Genomic DNA, 16,926 nt, shown 5'->3' with positions numbered 1-16,926 from the left:
GAAAGTCCAAGATCAAGGTGTGGGCCGGTTTGGCGGCTGGTGAGGGCTCTCTTCCTGGCTTGCCAGTGGCTGCCTCCTCGCCGTGTCCTCTCGTGGCTAGGAGAAGAACCCTGGGGTGTCTACTACTCAATCCGAGCAGGAGCTCACCCTCATGACCTCATTTAACTTCTGTCAGCTCCTCGCAGGTCCTGTCTCCAGATAGAGTCAGCTGGGGTTAGGGTCTCAACATACGGGTTTTAGGACAAAACATTCCATCCGTAACACCGCTTGTGGCCGGGACCCCACCTGGGCTACTTAAGGACGTCGGCCGCCTCGTCCACCTGTCTCCCCCGTCATCAGCGTTTACCTTTCTGCTACATCCCACAAACACACTGTCGTTTCTCGCATCTTCCAAAACCCAAGAGCCTCTTTATTCAGTTCCCTGGCTAGCTCTTGTCTCGTTTTCCCCGCTCTCTTCCACGGAAGGGTTTCTCCAAAGAAATGTCCTGTGCTTCCTTTTCCGGACTTCTCTCTTCTTACTCTTTCTTGTACGCACTTCAGTCAGTCTGTCACCCCCACCGCCTGTCAAGGTTACCAGCAACCCCTTCACCGTAGTGTCTAGTGGGCATTTTTCCAGCCTCATCATGCCCTGCTTGTAAGCAGCATGTGACACAGTGGGGCACCTCCCACACGCCTAGTGCCTCGTAGGTGCTGGGCTCCACGGGGGGTGCGAGATGAAGAGAGTTCACACGGTGACAGACCTATGAGCCCTTCTGGTGAGTATGCTAAGTCCTCAAATGGAAGTATATACAAAGAACTAAAGAATTACAACCAAATGACCCAGCCGTTGCACTCCTTGGTATATTGCCGGGAGAAAATGAAAACATGTCCACGCAAAAACTTGTTCGTAGACCGTTATTCACAGTAGTTGAGTAGCGGAAACAATTCAAATGTCCGTCAACCAACGACAAGATGGATGTGGGACATCCGTACAATGGGACAGTAGTTGGTATAAAATATAATGAGGGGGGCGCCTGGCTGGCTCAGTCTGTTAAGGGTCTCACTCTTGGTTTCTGCCCACGTCATGCGTGACCTCACGGTTCATGAGATCGAACCCTGCGTTGGGCTCTGTGCAGAGCCTGCTTGGGATTCTCTCTCTCCATCTCTTTCTCTGCCCCTTCCCTGCTTGTTCTCTCTCTCTCACAAAACAAAATAAAACTTTTAAAAAAAAGGAACGAGGGTCTGATGCATGCTACAACATGAGTGAGCCTTGAAAACATGCTCAGTGAAAGAAACCACATACTCCATCATTTCACGGATACAAAATGTCCAGAAAAGGCAAACGTATAGAACTAAAAAATAGATTACGAGCTGCCTAGGGCTGGGAGGAGGATGTTGGGTCAGGGGAAGGGAGTGGTTGCTAATGAGCGCGAGGTTTCTTTTTGGAGTGATGAAAAGGTTCTAAAATTGTAGGAATTGCACGACTGTGAATAGACTAAAACCATCAAATGATCCACTTTCAATGAGTGGCTTGTGTTGTGTGTGAATTATGTCCTAATAAAACTTTATAACCGAACGAACAAAGCAGTTACGGGAGGGGCCACCCCTGGGAAAGAGAGGGTGGGGGGCACCTTCCCTGAAGCCGGCCTTCCCCGCCAGCTGCCTCAGCCCTGGAGACTCCACAGGCGATGTCCCTTCCCTCAGGACCCCGACTCCATTTCCCCCCACTCTACTCAGGGCTGGGAGTCACCAGAGGACAAAGCGACTTTCTATTTGGAAATCAGAGCAAAGAGCAATAACCCGGCCTCAGACACTAGCCAGCGAGTCTAAAAAAGCGTCATGAACCAGCGTTCACCTTGGGATCCTGAGACAGGTTGTCCCCACCCACTGTGGTTCTCCTCCCTGCCACCCCCAACCATGCTCCCTCCGCCCAGCACACACATCCCCGGGTCCTCTGTGTGCTGCCCGCATTCCTCTTCCCTCCCCCGCTCCTCCTTCTGGGGTGCCCTCCTACACAGCCAGGGGACCCGCCGCCCTCCACCCTCTGTGAAGGCCCTCGGCCTCATCTCTGCCCACCTCTGCATCCCCAGTGCTTCCCCCCAAGCCTCTGACTCCACCTGCAGCCCACCCCAAGGGACAGGCGGGTGCTGTTGCTTCCCTTGATTCATGAAGGACGAAAGTGACAGGGGCGTGTCCAAGGTCAGTGGGTCACAAGTGGAAGAATGAGGATTCCAGCTCCGGGAGTGCAGCCCCAGAGGGCTCTTCACCGCCACGCTCTACTGGGAGAGCCAGATGCACACACTCTCCCATGTATGGCTGGAAGACCTCTGAAACCCTCCGTTTTATGTGCCACCCCCCCCCACAACTGTCAGAGTGGTGTTCCGGCCTGAGCAGAGAGAGCACCCCACCAGGGCCCGCAGGGCCAGAGGGGGAGGGGCCGGGGATGGGAGAAGTGAGAGCAGAGTGAGCAAATGTGTGGGTTCCCTGGGCAGCCTGGGTTAGTGTCTGACGTCTGGGGAAGAAGTGTCCTTCCTCTCTCCCCAGGCTTTTCCTCTTCTCGATCTCCTTTTCTTCTTCGAGATTTCTCAAGAGTCTTTCAACCACGGAGTAAAATACTGATTAAAGCAGGAGGGCCTCTGCGTCTTGATTTCGGAATCAAGGAAAAGCACCCCAGTTAATAGTGCCCTTCTCACGAGCCTCCTGAAACCCCCTCACCGCTCACTCCTTCCGACAAGAGCAGTTGGAGCCACGGCATTTACAGGCCTGTTTAGGGGTGACTCATGAAACTGCTTGATCAGCACGCCTCGCCTGGCCAACCGATACTGGAGATGAGCAAAAGAAAAAGAAATGCGTGCCCCTGTATACACGTCTGTATGTGTTTTCCTAACGGGGGAGATTTTTCTAGAACATTACAGTAACTAAAAACAAAAAAAAGAAGGTATATTCAAACTCAATAGTACTTTTAAGTTTAAATAGCTTGTTTATACCCTAAAATAGGGTTTTACTAGAATGGTCCTTCCCTGGCTTTAATGAAAAACTCAGCAGGAATTTCAAAATCTGCTTCTTCGCTTATTTTCAACGGGGAACATTGCCACATTTAAGCATTTCTCCTGACCAGGTGATGATAATTCCCAATGGACTTTAGATCATGTGTTTATTTAAAGTGTTGAGGCTTTGTTCATCTCAGATTGTTTTTGCAAGTTTGATTCTTACAAATTTTGCATTAAAGATTATTTATCTTGCTTACTGGGTTCTTGTGGTGTCCCCTTAAATTTCGTAGCTTAGCTGAAGGTCTCGTTGGCCTCACCCTCAGTCCCGGACCAGCTGAGAATCTTCTGAAAGCAGAAGTATCAGGAAGAGAAGAAAGAAAACCAATTCAAACCTTCTTCTTTTTTGAATTTGGATGTCTTTAGATGAGCAGTCACTCTGTTTCACCACGGGCCTCTGCTTTCCGATTGTCTTGCACCCCTTTGTTTCCTGGCTCTGGGCCCCAAGCCACGGAGACAACTGTGTGCTCTAAATATGTCCCAGAAGCAATAGAGAGCCGCAGGACAGATGGACAGGGCAAAGGACAGCCAGCCCCAACCTGTGCGGTCAGGGGTCAGTACCCTTCACCACCAACCCCCCCCCACCCCCACCAGGTCCTTCACACCGTGAAGTCACGGTCCACAATGCCACGGGGGAGGCATTCCCTGAGAAGGGCTGGGGTTTAAATTTTCCACCAATGAAGAGAAATGACAACTCAGAGTCAGAACTGAGTTACGAACACTAGAGGGCATTACCTTTCTGTCCTATCTTAGAGTGTGGACTAAGAATCTTGTCTGCGAGAATCACCTCTACTGAGCCTCTCCTGTGTCCCAGATGCCTTTGGCCTCGCAACCTCTGTTTAATCCTCGCTATAACCGCTAAGCAATTTCCCCACCACCGTTCTCCATTTCCCAGGTGACAGAACCGAGGCTCAGAGAGATGAAGTGACTTGCCCAGGGACACTTGCAGTGAGCCGGTGGAGGTGGGCCCGGATCCTCTCGATCTGCTCCAAGTGTAGTAAGCTCCACAAGAAAGCTTGTGGAGGGACAGAACCCCTCACTCCCTCCTGTTGCTAAAAATACTATAGAGGGTGTGCACACGTGAAAAGAAGCCGGGTGGTCCTCTCGTTGTGGTAAATACTTTTATGAACAGTCATCGGAGTCTCAGAAAAACTGTGAGTTAGCCAGGGTCACCCCATTTTGCAGACGAGGAAACAGGTGTAGTGACATAAAATGATGTGTCCCAAGTTACCTAGCAAATTAGGATATTTAAAGCTGGGCCAGAGTTCTGTCCTGATGCTGGGTCCCCTGTCCCGGGACAGTTTTGTAAGCACCCAGGCTGGCCACCCCAGCCAAGCCACTTACCCCCAGACTCGTTGCCGGTTCAGCAGAATGCTACCTAACATACGGTAAAAAGGACGCAATCCTCCGGGTCATCCTGACCCCCACACTCAAAACCCTAGCTATTTCAATCACAGAATAATTGACGGAGTCACATAGAGAGCTGGATGTGACCCACCAAGGCATCTTCGCCCTCGCCAGTTCACAGCGCATAAGAATTTTCGGTGAAGTTCTGCCTCTCGTAACTGACTCGCCAGGCTGCGTGGCCCTGCGCGTTCTCTCCGTGAAATGCTGGTTGCCGTTCCCTCCCAGGGGGCACACTGAAGCAGAGGATGCTTGTGGCTTCCGGGGTGCCACATACACCGTGTCTACCTGTTGACATGAATGTCACCTGTTGACATGAATGTCACCTGCAGGGAGATGAGTTTGTCCCCAAGCCTGTTCTGTGCCAGCCGTACTCCAACGGACGTCACATAAATGGGGGAAACGTGGGTGTGAAACAAAGAGTTATTGATTCTGTAAGAACCAAGGTGACAGTTTGGAGAGACCTAATAGAGTAGAGATCCTAAAATGAGGTTATTGTTGAACCAGATGTAGCAAGACAACGGAAAAGCCTGGAGGCCGAGCATAGTATCTAAAAAGTTCCTCTACTCAACTTGTTTTCAAGTGTCTGAGGTTCTCGCTCTGCTCTATGGAAACTGACGTTAGAAATTGTAGACAATGAATTCAGGGTGTGATTTCTGTACGAGGGCAGGGTAGGGCGGAACTCCAAGAAATAGACATATCCGCAGTGCAGAGACCTTGACTCTATGTCAAACTCGCGGTGAAGGAATGGACGTCTGGATGTTTTGGGTTAACAGAAATGTTTAAGATATGTATATGAGATTTAAAATTTCTTCTTACATGTACTCACGCACATACCTTTGCATTAGCGGACAAATGTGATTGTACTACATGTTTTAATTTTTGATGGAATCCTTTTTTTCCCTTTATCTTCGGATTGGGTCCTCCCTCACTTTTTCCCACCCCCCTCTTACCACGTGACTGTCCATCCTCCAAACCAGGATGCCACTGGGGCTGGTCTCTGCCACGTCTCCTCCACGTTCATGGTGTTGGCTCACATACACAATGGGGGCAGAGGGTGGGGAAGGGTGGCGTATTTCTTCTTAAAAGTGGGATGATTTTATGCACAATTCCCTTACCAATTATTCATGGTAATCCCTATGAGTCACCTGTGATAGGTCCAGTTTGTTCTTTATAATGGCTGCAGAATGTTTCCTCACATGTCCTAATAGATCACCCTCTCCCCCTCTGAAGGACATTCACCTTGTTTCTAGGTTTTGCTTTCCACTCTAAACAGCAACCTAGTATACCTCCTTGTGCGTATGGTCATACATTCCGGTCCAGTTCAGCCTTGAACAACACGGGTTCGGGCACCGACCCCCACGCAGTCAAAATTCCATGTCTGACCTTTGACTCCAAAAACTTTACTAGTAGCCTACTGTTGACCAGATGCCTTACCGGTAACATAAATAGTCAATGAACATACATTTTGTATGTTACATGCATGATATGCTGTATACTTGTAATAAAGTAAGCTAGAGAAAATCAAGAAAATCGTAAGGAAGAGAAAATACATTCATGGTGCTGTACTGTATTTGTAGAAGAAAATCTGCTTGTAAGTGGACACACACTTTCAAACACGTGTTGTTCAGGGTCAGCTGTGTTTTTTTTTTTTTTTAATTTACTATCTTCGTCATTTTATTTTTTTTATAATTTTTTAACGTTTATTTATTTTTGAGACAGAGAGAGCATGAATGGGGGAGGGTCAGAGAGAGGGAGACACAGAATCTGAAACAGGCTCCAGGCTCTGAGCTGTCAGCACAGAGCCCGACGCTGAGCTTGAACCCACGGACCGCGAGATCATGACCTGAGCCGAAGCCGGACGCCCAACCGACTGAGCCACCCAGGCGCCCCAAGGGTCAGCTGTGTTTTTATGTCTATGGGGTAGATTGCCAGAAGTGGAACAGATATGTCAAAAGGTATATGTATTTTTTTTTTTTAATTTTTTAGTGCTTATTTATTTTTTGAGAGAGTGCAAGCAGTGGAGGGGCAGAGAGAGAGGGAGACACAGACTCTGAAGCAGGCTTCAGGCTCTGAGCTATCAGCACAGAGCCTGACATGGGGCTTGAACTCATGAACCATGAGATCATGACCTGAGCTGAAGTTGGACACTTAACCGACTGAGTCACCCAGGCCCTCTGTATATGTATTTTTAATTTTAATTTCAGCAGATGTTGCCAGATTGCTTTCCAAAGGCTATGCCACCCGAAGGCAGTGATTAAAGGAAAGTTTTCTTGCATTCCCACCGGAAAGAGGTATCCTCAGTCTTAAAATGTTGGTGATCCTGATAGACGCAAAGAAATATCCCATTGCCACTGAAATTGGCATTCCCTGATTGCTAGAGTCTGAAACCTTTTTTTGTGTTTTTTGATCGTCTGGAGTTGCTCTTTTGTGCATTGCCTACTTGCATCTTTGCAAATTTTCCTATTTTTTAAAAAAAATAATTCATCGCTTCAGTTAATTCTGCAGCTCGTTCATCAGCTCCCACCCCCTGTGCTGTTAGGACTGAAAATGTTGTAAATGTTGATACACTGCTATTGTAAGCCATTTGAAATGAACAGAGGATATGAGGGCTGCAAAGGGCTAGGCAAAACGTATGGGCAAAGAGGTTAGAAAACCAAAAGCAAGAGGAAGGATGAAATAAGAAAGCCGGATTCTTGAGAACATAGAAATGATGTAGCCCTGTGGGGCTCAAATTGGTATATGGGGAAAAAAATACAGTGAAGGAGTCAAGGCTCAGGCACACATTCACGGGCTCGTGCCTGCACACACACACACACACACACACACACGGAGACACACGAGCCATTCACTGAACCTTTACCGCGTGCCAGTCACTGTGTTAAGTGCATTGTTTGCTGAATCTCACCCTTCACTAGCAGGTAGATAGTACTATTATTCCCATTAAGCAGATGGAAAAACAGAGGCTCACAGAAGTATAGTAACATGGTTAAGACTGCATTGCTCGTCAAGCGGTAGAAGCGGGATTGGGACCCAGGTCTGCCTGCCCCAAGCCCTAAGCTGGGAGATGACCAGCCTGAGAAGTGTGGGTGGACAAGGCTAGCATCAAGGGGCTTGGGTCTAGACCAGGTTTCTAAGCTGGGCCTGGGGAGGGGTTACCCAGCAGGCGGAAAGGAGTCAGAGATGCTGAAGCCTGGGTTGGGTGATTTCTTGAGGAACCGAAGTGGTCAGAGGGGGCAGGTTTCAGCCTTGTAGACGGTCGGGGCCCTGCCCCGGGGCAAGGGTGGCTGCCAGGCTCATGTAAGCACCCAGCGGCTGAAGTGACTCACCCAGGCTGATGTCACCCCATATCCTCTGCTGCAATCACAGTGAAGCGAGTGTCACGACCCATTGGAGGAAGTGCATATTTAAGGGGCTATTATTGCCTCGGCCCCTGGAGAGAATGAACAGCCTTGTTACCCCCCGAGTTTACAAGGGCTTTGCTGCCCAGCCCTCCCCACGTCTCAGCCTCTGGGTGACAAAACGACTGAGGACAAATGACTGAGGAGTCACGTTGGTGAGGCCCCGTGAGGGGTGTGAGGGCAGCAGGTGCATTGAGCACGGGGCCCCCCGAGCTGCAACAAAAGGGCAGAATCAGTCACCCCGCACCTCCCAGGGGGAGAGCGAACTCATCCTGAAGCACTGAGGCACCGTATAAATAGCAGCGCTTGCCCTGGGCCGGGTGGCACTGCTAGAAAAGCCTGGACTAACCCGGGGAAGCGGTTGAGAGATCCCCTTTGCCCCCAGGTGGCTGGTGAGGCTTGTTCCCTTCCGGCCAGAGTGGAGGGTGTTCTGAGAACAAGAGGAGGTTAAATGTGACTTATTGATAACAAACAGCGGGGCTTTCCAGAGCAACCCCCCAAAGGGTGGCTCCGCCGGGGCACCCCTCCCTGCGGTGTCTCTGGGAACCTGGGAAGAGGCTATTTGGGACTGGATCCGGCAGACGGAGGTTCGAATCTCGGTTCTTCCGTTTATGAGGGGGAAGCCACCCTCTGGCCTCAAGTTGTGCATCTGCACAGCGGAAAAGCCCCACCGATTGGTGGCACCTGGAAGTCCCCCAGTGGGGGGAGAGGAGAGCTGGGTGCGGACAGATAGATGTTTGTAGGAATCCTGCTGGGTTCTGCATTCTCTCTGTGGAAACCCATCGTACCCCGTAAGGTGGGCATGGTGACCCTTCTTTTATAAATGAGGCATATAAATGAACCTGACCCCCACATCTGTGCCCTTTACACGATACGGCACCCACAGTCTTCTCAAACCTACAATTATTTTTCCTGAGGATGGACAATAGGAGAATCTCAAGGTACAAAATTGGGATGAGGTGAGTTTCAAACACAGTCTCATATTCGTTTAATTACTCGGCTGTTCAGTCACCTCGTGGGTGACTCCTGGTCACCACTGTCCTTTCTCTTATCTCGCTCTGCCCGCACCCCCAGGCCAAGGTTGGAGAACCATCAACCCGTAAGTACAAGAAGCCTTTGAGGCCATTCCTTCCTGCTCCTCCCTCTGGAGGCGGGGAATGAACTCTGGAACATTAGGGGTCCAATGTCACCCAGAGGAGGCCAGCTATGAGTGCCGGCTGAGCCCCTTCTGGAGCCCCCTCCCCCTTCAGGACGCACAGTGCCTCCTGTCCCCTCCTCGTGTTGCTCTCTCGGAAGCCGGCGTCAGAGACACAGCATTAAGGGCAGGGACGGATCCCTGCATGTTCGTTTAAACTGGACAGCTGGTCCACCAGACTGCCGTTTTCTTCTTCTGGATCCGGGACATCTGGTTGCTTAACAAATGAATGTTTCCATAGAAGGTGGAAATAAAAACTCCTTTTGCTAAAAAGACTGGGGAGGAAGGAAGGGTGCGTGCGGCCGGGGGAAACGGGAAGTGCGTTGAGCTCTCTGCCCAGGATGGGGGCCTCCTCCGCCCAGGCCTCCCGCTCCTTCTCCACTCCACTGCCAAGGCCTGCTGCATTCTGGACTTCTAGGTGCCAGCCCCCTCTTCCCACTGCTCCCAGGGCCAGCACCCTCCTACTGAATCTTCTTCCTCCTGTGAGTGTTCACTCCGGCCCCCTCTGGCTCTCTCCTCCTCCTTCTAATGTTTATTTATTTTTGAGAGAGAGAGAGAGAGAGAGAGAATGAGCAGGGGAGGGGCAGAGAGACAGGATCCGAAGCAGGCTCGTACTGACAGCACAGAGCCCAACATGGGGCTCGAACTCACCAACCATGAGATCATGACCTGAGCCAAAGTCGGCCGCTTCACCGACTGAGCCACCCGGGTGCCCCTCCTTATCCTCCTTATACCGAGTTCCTGCATCCTGTACTTTCATGAGGTCTTGAACTTCCTTTTCTTTATTTGAGGCTGTGCTGCAAGAATTTGCTCAGCCACCTGACACATCAGGTTTAAAAGCCAGTCCTTCCACTGGCTAAGCTGTGTGATGCTTGGCAGCTTGGTCTCTGGACCTGTCTCGTCATCTGTAAATGGGGAGAATAATATGTATGGGGCAGGTCTCGTGTGTGAGAATCAACCAAACAGTGTCCCTAAAGTGTTTTGCACATGGCAAGGGCACCACAGATGGTTCCTCTTCTTCTAGCACGTTGATTATCCTGGGTTAAGACTCAGCTCCTGCTGAGACCAGCCCCAGTGCCCCGGGGGTCTTCCCCGGGTGGTGCCACGTCAAAGATGTGTTTCTGTGACCCAGAGGTCTGCCCTGGCACTTGCAGCCCCTCTCTGCCCCCTTGCACATGGCAAAGGGATCCTGCTGCAGCCTGAGTCTACTGCACCACCTGCGTCTGGAGCCAGACTGGGCATGCCTCCAAAGCCATCATAATTTCCAGGGTCCGATTATTCAGTACAGTCCGCAGAGGGCTGCAGAGGCCCCAGAGGAAAGAATGACAGAGTGGAAAGGAAATGTGCCTCGGCATTTGGGTCCAACTTTCTGCTGTGTCGCTAACCAGCCTTGTGTCCTTGGGCAAGTCATTTAGGTTCTTTCTGATTCACCTAGAATTTCAATTAGAAATTGCTCCCCACCCACCTCCCCCAGCCACGCTTTTCTTCCACAAATATAAATTGGACCTATAGGACCTAGGGATACGAAAGGGAACAGAAGCAGGTGAAACCCTGCCATGATAGCATCATGGCACCCATCATCTGATGAGGGTCCAGATGTGTTCATCTGATGAATAAATGCAGACTTCTGCCCCTGAAGAAGGGTTCTTGGTGCTGGAGTCTGACAGTGACCTCGTCAGGGAGGGCAGGGCGTGCTTTTGGATGAGGCTGTGACTGAGCCAAGATTGAAGGACAAAGAGGCAGACACTGGCCACGAGGGATGGAAAGGATCTCCAGGCAGAGGACAGGGCCAGCTGGAGAGACCCAGTAGCAGGAGGGGACAAAGGTGTGGGAGGAATCAGAGGATGGCCACTGGGAAGGGAGACTGCAGAGTTGAATTTTGCCTTCAGTCTCCTCTGAGCCTCCGAGATGGTTTTAAAAAGAGCGGATGGCCAATCCACAGGTGGCTGGGAGAGCAATGAGTGAACCTGTCAGCCCCTCATCTCCCCATTCATTTATCAGATGAATGTAACAGTCACCTGGCAAGAGCTTGAAGATTGGGGACAGGGCAGAGGATGTTTTGATGAAGGACATTTTGATACACAAAAGGGATGGGGGAAATCTGGAAAGTGAGGTGACATCTCAGAGTTTGGGCCCAGGTGGGATGTTACAGCGGGGCCCCCGGGTCCCTTCTGGGGAGCTCAGGGCACTGGGCACCTGGCATCAGAAGGGGGTCAAGACAGGGTTCCTGAGAAAGAAAGGGAGAGTATTCTGGTATCTTTAACACCAAAGGGATCTTGGTGATTTCATAATCAGGGTCGTGGCTAGCCGTTCCTGAATATATTATGGGTAGAAAAAGGAAAACCTAGTGATTGTCTGGGGCTTTTACTGAGCCAGTGGTGGGTGCCCTCTAAGCCAATGGGAGGAGCCTGTTATTGACAAGGAAAAACGCGTATGTCCATAACTGAACTTCAATTCAATATGTAGCTCATAAAGACATTTTCTGTCTATGCAACCTGACTTTCTACTATCTTAGGGAATTAGATCCAGATCTGCCTGCCTGTCTGAGCACAGCAGTTAATTGCATGGGGTAGACGCTTGCTGTCAGACCACAGGCAAATCGCTTAGGGATGGTGAATCCCAGTTTCTGCATTATGAGTTGGTAATAATGATATCTACTCCACTGGGTCAGACGGGAGAATGTATGTAGCATGTTCAGCACGGTGTCTGGTCCTGTGGCAGCAGGTGTTGTTACGGCAATTATTCTGTATGTGTGATGTAGCTGTAAAGCTTCTATAGGGCCAGGAAGGCAATGTAATCAATAGCAAGGCGGGCGGTAAGAGACAATAGGGGGTGGTGGGGAGTGTAGCAAACTGGAGAACCCTTGCCTGTCTAAAGGGGGCAGCAGGTCCTCAGCCTCAGCCATTGGCTGCGGCACAAGAACTCAGAACAAATGTGGCCTGACCTTCCCAGAAACGCTGGGAATCCTAGTTTATGACTTTGGTGTTCAATTCAAATAAAAAACCTCACAAACAATAACCACCAACATAGCTAACAACATTATGGGACGCACAGAACAGGTCCTGGAGCAGTGCTGGACTGCAGGAAGTTAAAACAAAGTTCCAGAAAGGCCAGCGGTCCTCAGGAGTCCGATTTGCCCCACAGAGAAGACTCAAAAAGCACCTGAAGGGCCACGAAGGCAGCCCGAAGTCACTGCTCCTCACCCGTTAGGGGACACGGCAGCATCGTTAAACATGCGTGCACCAGCCTCCCTCGGGGAGGATTTTGAGGAGGACAGCTCTCATTGACCTGCACGTACTGGGGCAGTTGCTCAATGACGGTCCCAGCGGTTTACCCTCCCAGCCCAAGAAGCGAGCTCCTGGGGAACCGGAGGGTGTTTCTGGAGTTGCTCTAGGAGGCTGCAATACCGCCGATGTCCACTGGGGGTCTCTCTCGCACCACTGATGGCATCACCACCTCCAAGTCTAGCTGGGGCGGGGTTACTGCTGGGGAAGCAAGGTCAAGCCCAGACTCTGTGGAAGGATTGCCGTGCCCTTCACGGTGATGTGACTGCCTGGTAAGTGTTTACAGAAACCAAACTTGGATTTTAAGGGACAGCTCTCCTGCCAGCCAGGCAGCCTGTCTCAGTAGTCTTTCCTGTGCGAGGAAAAGTCCTTGGAGACGTTCTCTGCACACTACGATCTCGTGATGATCTTAAGAGTTTCTGTGTAGGTCGGCTCTGTTGCCGTCAGGCCCAGCCTCTCTCAGACGCTGGCACTGAGGAACCTGCTGCCCCCTTCCCTGATATTGCTGAATAAGAAGTACATTCCTGGGGGCACCTGGGTGGCTTAGTCAGGGGTCCGACTCTTCATTTCAGCTCAGGTATTGATCTCGTGGTTCATGGGTTTGAGCCCCGTGTCAGGCTCTGTGCTAACAGCAGGGAACCTGCTGGAGATCCTCTCTCCCTCTCTCTCTGCCCCTCCCCTACTCACGCTCTCTCTCTCTCTCTCTCTCTCTCTCTCAAGATAAATAAATAAACTTTAAAAAAAAAGAAGAACTATATTCCGGGTTTCAGGGATTGCGCTGTTGGGGGCAGTTTTATCTGGTCAAAACTCCCTAGCTGAGAGGTCAGAGATCTGGGTTTAGCTTCCGGTTCTGCCATTTATTAGCCATAGGGCCTGTTTCCTTATCTGTAAAACGGGCCTAACATTGATCTGGAAAAACCGTTTCAGGTATTAAATAGCAGTGCATGTGAAACATTTTAAAAACTGAAATACATGTGACTCATTTACATGGTTGCTGTAGGGTGAGATGCCGCTAACGTTTCCTGCAAAGTGCCACGTTGTAAATATTTCAGTCTTTGTTGGTTTTATCGTCTCCGTTACGGCAACTCAATTCTGCTGTCACAGCCCCAGACGATACGGAGAGAAACTAGTGGGGCCGAGTTTCAACAAAACTTCATTTTACACAAACGGGCAGTGGGCTGGATCTGGCCCGCGGGCTGTACTTTGCCCACCCGTACAGCCTGGCTTTGTATGGCCTGTGAGCTAAGAACGGTTTTTGTATTTCTAAAGGGTCTTAATGCACCAACAAAGAAAGATAGGTGACAAAGGCCAGACTGTTGGTGGCTCCCAAAGACCACAGCATTTGCCATCTGGCTCTTTACAGAAGTTGGATGCATCCTGCTCTTGAACATCTCGGGCACGGCTTAGCCCAGGAGACAGCAGCTCGTCCCTGAGTGTGGGGTGGCCTGGCTGGTAAGTCATAACACAACAGGCAGGAAACCGGGTGGCCCCTGGGACCATCTCAGTCTCACAAGGTGCAGGACAGAGGGGACGTATGGCTTCCCGGTTCTCTTTTCAGGTGCCTATTTTGGATGGCCCATTTGAAAGAGGATCAGAAAGGATTTCATCTGAAAAGGAATCAAGTGCAAATCAAGTGCTTTCACTTCCTGAATTGTTTGCAGCGCACAAGGTTGTTCTGAACGTGGGCCCTGAGTCATGGGGGAGCGCAGGTTGTCTGCCCACCGGGGGAGCCAGGGGATCTGACACAGAGGCCAGAGAAGGGGTGCTGTCAGGCCAGAGACTGGCTTAGAACCAACACGCTTCTTCCTTGTTCTGGGTTCAGTCACACAAACGAGCAGAGGCAGCAGCCTCCGGGCCCAGAGAAACAGTCCACAAAGACAAGAGAGAGAGAACGCTGGGCTGGGGGATGCGTGTTGCGCCCATGAAAACGATGCCTTCTACAGAGAAGGCCGGGAAGCCTGGACCCTTGGGAGCAGCCGTGTTGGGGCATTGGGCGGGGGAAAGCGGGGGATGTGTCACAGTGCTTATTGGTCTGTTTCTGCTCCTCTCCCCTGCCCCCCATTCCTCCCACTGCCCCCGAGACAAGATGCTGTTAGGAAAATAGGGGCTGCTTGGCCCCACCGAACCCTCTCATCTACCATCAGGAAAATGGTGGCTCTCCCAGTATCGTTATGGTCCCGCTCAGACCCCGGGGCTCGGGACAGGGTCTCCCTTCATCTTCTCGGGTCCTTTTATGGCAGCTCTGGGTCTCCCAAGGAATGGTGCTGGAAAGAAGACTTTTGTCTTTTTTGTACTGCTTTTCCTGACTAAATATCATAGTCATTGCAGAAAATTTGGCAAACAGAGACATGAGTAAAAAGGAAATGTACAAGGAGCGCCTGGGTGGTTCAGTCGGTCGAGCATCCGACTTCAGCTCAGGTCACGCTCTCACAGATCGTGAGTCTGAGCCCCGCATCGGGCTCTGGGCTGACAGCTTGGAGCCTGGAGCCTGCTTCGGGTTCTGTGTCTCCCTCTCTTTCTGCCCCTCTCCTGCTCATGCTTAGTCTCTCTCTCTCTCTCTCTCTGTCCCTCCCCCACTTGTGCTGTCTCTCTCTCTCTCTCTTGAAAATTAAAAAAAGATGTACAGAATGATTTTAGACTGAAAACCAGCTTAATTCAGGAAACAATTACTTTATTGAGCACCTAGTATGTGCCGGGCGCTGTTCTTGGTGCCGGGGATGCTGCATGAACAAAGAAAAGTCCTTGGCCTCTCGGACTGTCTATTCTAGTAGAAGAGACGGTGAGTAGAGCAGGGGAAGGACCACCTTTATTGATATGGGGCCAGAAAACGAGGAAGTGACATGGTGGGTATCAGAGGAAGAGCGTGTCAGGCAGAAGGAATGGAAGTGTGGCAGGAACCTGCCTGGTGTGTTCAGGGGTGTGAGGGAGGCCAGCATGGCTGCAGCAGGTGAGCAAAGAGGGTATGGAAGGAGAGGAGGCAGGGACAGCTGGCTGAAGACACGTGGGGACTTGTCGATCATGGTGAGGGCTTCAGATTACTACTGAATGAGACAGAAATCCAACGTAGGCTCTCGATCAGCAGAGCAACCGACCGGCCTTATGCTTTGAGATAATCACTCTGGACGCTGGATGGAAAGCAGGCGGGGCCTGGGGGTTGGCATGGGTAGGAGCTGGGATACCAGTTAGGTTACTGCGGTAATGCAGAGGAGAGAGTCTTCCTTGACCCCCCCCTGGAGCCCCTGGCTGGGGCTGGAAATCCCACTCACAAAGGCCAATCAACAGGAGAAAAGCCCGCACAAGAGAACGCGGACCCAAAGCGGTGACCGGATCAGGAGGCTTTAGGCAAAGAAACGATACAGTTTGAAGAACTGGCAAGACACAGGGTCAGGGCCACGGGCAGCGAGTTTGTTTCTACGGCCTTCTCAGCTCCCAGTTCCCTGTCACCAGTGACGTCTTCCTGCCTTTGGGTGCCTTTCACATGGGAGATTTTATCTCCTGGTTTCAGGACAAAAAGAGTCAGGGAGGCCTTGTGGCCTCAGCTGTTTCTTAGGTGCCTTGAATTAAAACAATACGCCATGGTGTTGAGTCTTGGGGCAATGTGTTCTGCCCCCTTTGACAGTAATACAAGGCTGTAACAGTGGAGGGAGCTGCCCTGGGGGAGGCCTGGAGCCTCTCCCCTGGGGTTCCTGCTGCTTCTTCTCAGTGGCCTCTCGGAGAGTCCACTCTGGAACCCCAAGATGCCTGGCTGCACAGTTTGAAAACCGCTGGAAGGGAAGGTCTCTAAGGGCACCTCTGGCTCCGGGCTCCTGGGCTCCCGTGGCCCTGCGGGCCAGGCTGTTTGAGGCCCAGACCTGATTGATTCCGAGAGGCAGCCTGGCTTCCATTTTCCAGGCCTCTGAAAATGCTGACTTGGAAACTGGATGGGTTTTTCAGGGTCCAGAAAGGGGAGGGATTTTGAAAATTAACTCAACTCCCAGGTGCAGAATGTTGGCCAGCCCTGCGTAGGAATTGTAAGGAGGAGTAAAACAAAGCATTTGCCCCAAGGAACACACCGGCTGGCCCAGGAGCTAGGAGGTCATACCAATGACAAAAGGGGTCTGTGACCCCCTGGCCCTGACTTGCTTCCATATGCCCTGGGCCCGTGGTTCCCAAACCGGGTCAGCCATGAGGGCACCTGGGAAGCTTTAGACCACACAGGCTTCCAGAGGGTTTTCTCGTAGATCCCTCAGTCTCTCCTCCTTAGTCTCTCAGAACCTCTCTGGGCTGAGCTAGTGGTCTGTGAAACCACTTAGCACCCTGAAATGTCCTAAGGACACCACCAACATGGAGGGAGATATTCTCACAGAGGCCCACAGATCTCACAGAGGGGGAGCCCTCACCAGAGAGAAACAACTAGGAGGCGAGGCTGGCTGAACAGGTGGGACCTGAAAAGTCCATGCCAGAACTTGAAGAAAATTGGACATTTCCAAACAGAAAGAGAGAGAGAGAGAGAGAGAGAGAGAGAAGAAAGGGGGAGGGGAGGAGAGAGTGTATCCTCTGTGAGTGAATGGTAATTTTCTCACAGTTGCCGGGAAGAAAGAAAAACAACAACAACAGCAAAACACATATCAACAAAA

The 16,926-nt window shown here is 51.1% G+C and overlaps 1 long non-coding RNA gene across 1 annotated transcript; it reads left to right on the top strand.

The window, feature by feature from the left end:
* Positions 1-12,452: 12,452 nt before the first annotated feature.
* Positions 12,453-14,509, top strand: LOC122228224. The gene is made up of 3 exons (XR_006206483.1): positions 12,453-12,582; positions 13,674-13,762; positions 13,869-14,509. It is a non-coding gene; the product is annotated as an uncharacterized LOC122228224 (long non-coding RNA).
* The last annotated feature ends 2,417 nt before the right edge of the window (positions 14,510-16,926 follow it).

Source organism: Panthera leo, chromosome C1 (assembly GCF_018350215.1).
Source record: "Panthera leo isolate Ple1 chromosome C1, P.leo_Ple1_pat1.1, whole genome shotgun sequence".
NCBI lineage: Eukaryota > Metazoa > Chordata > Mammalia > Carnivora > Felidae > Panthera > Panthera leo.
The sequence above is the reverse complement of the archived record's forward strand: the minus strand, read 5'-3'. Positions and strand labels throughout refer to the sequence as shown.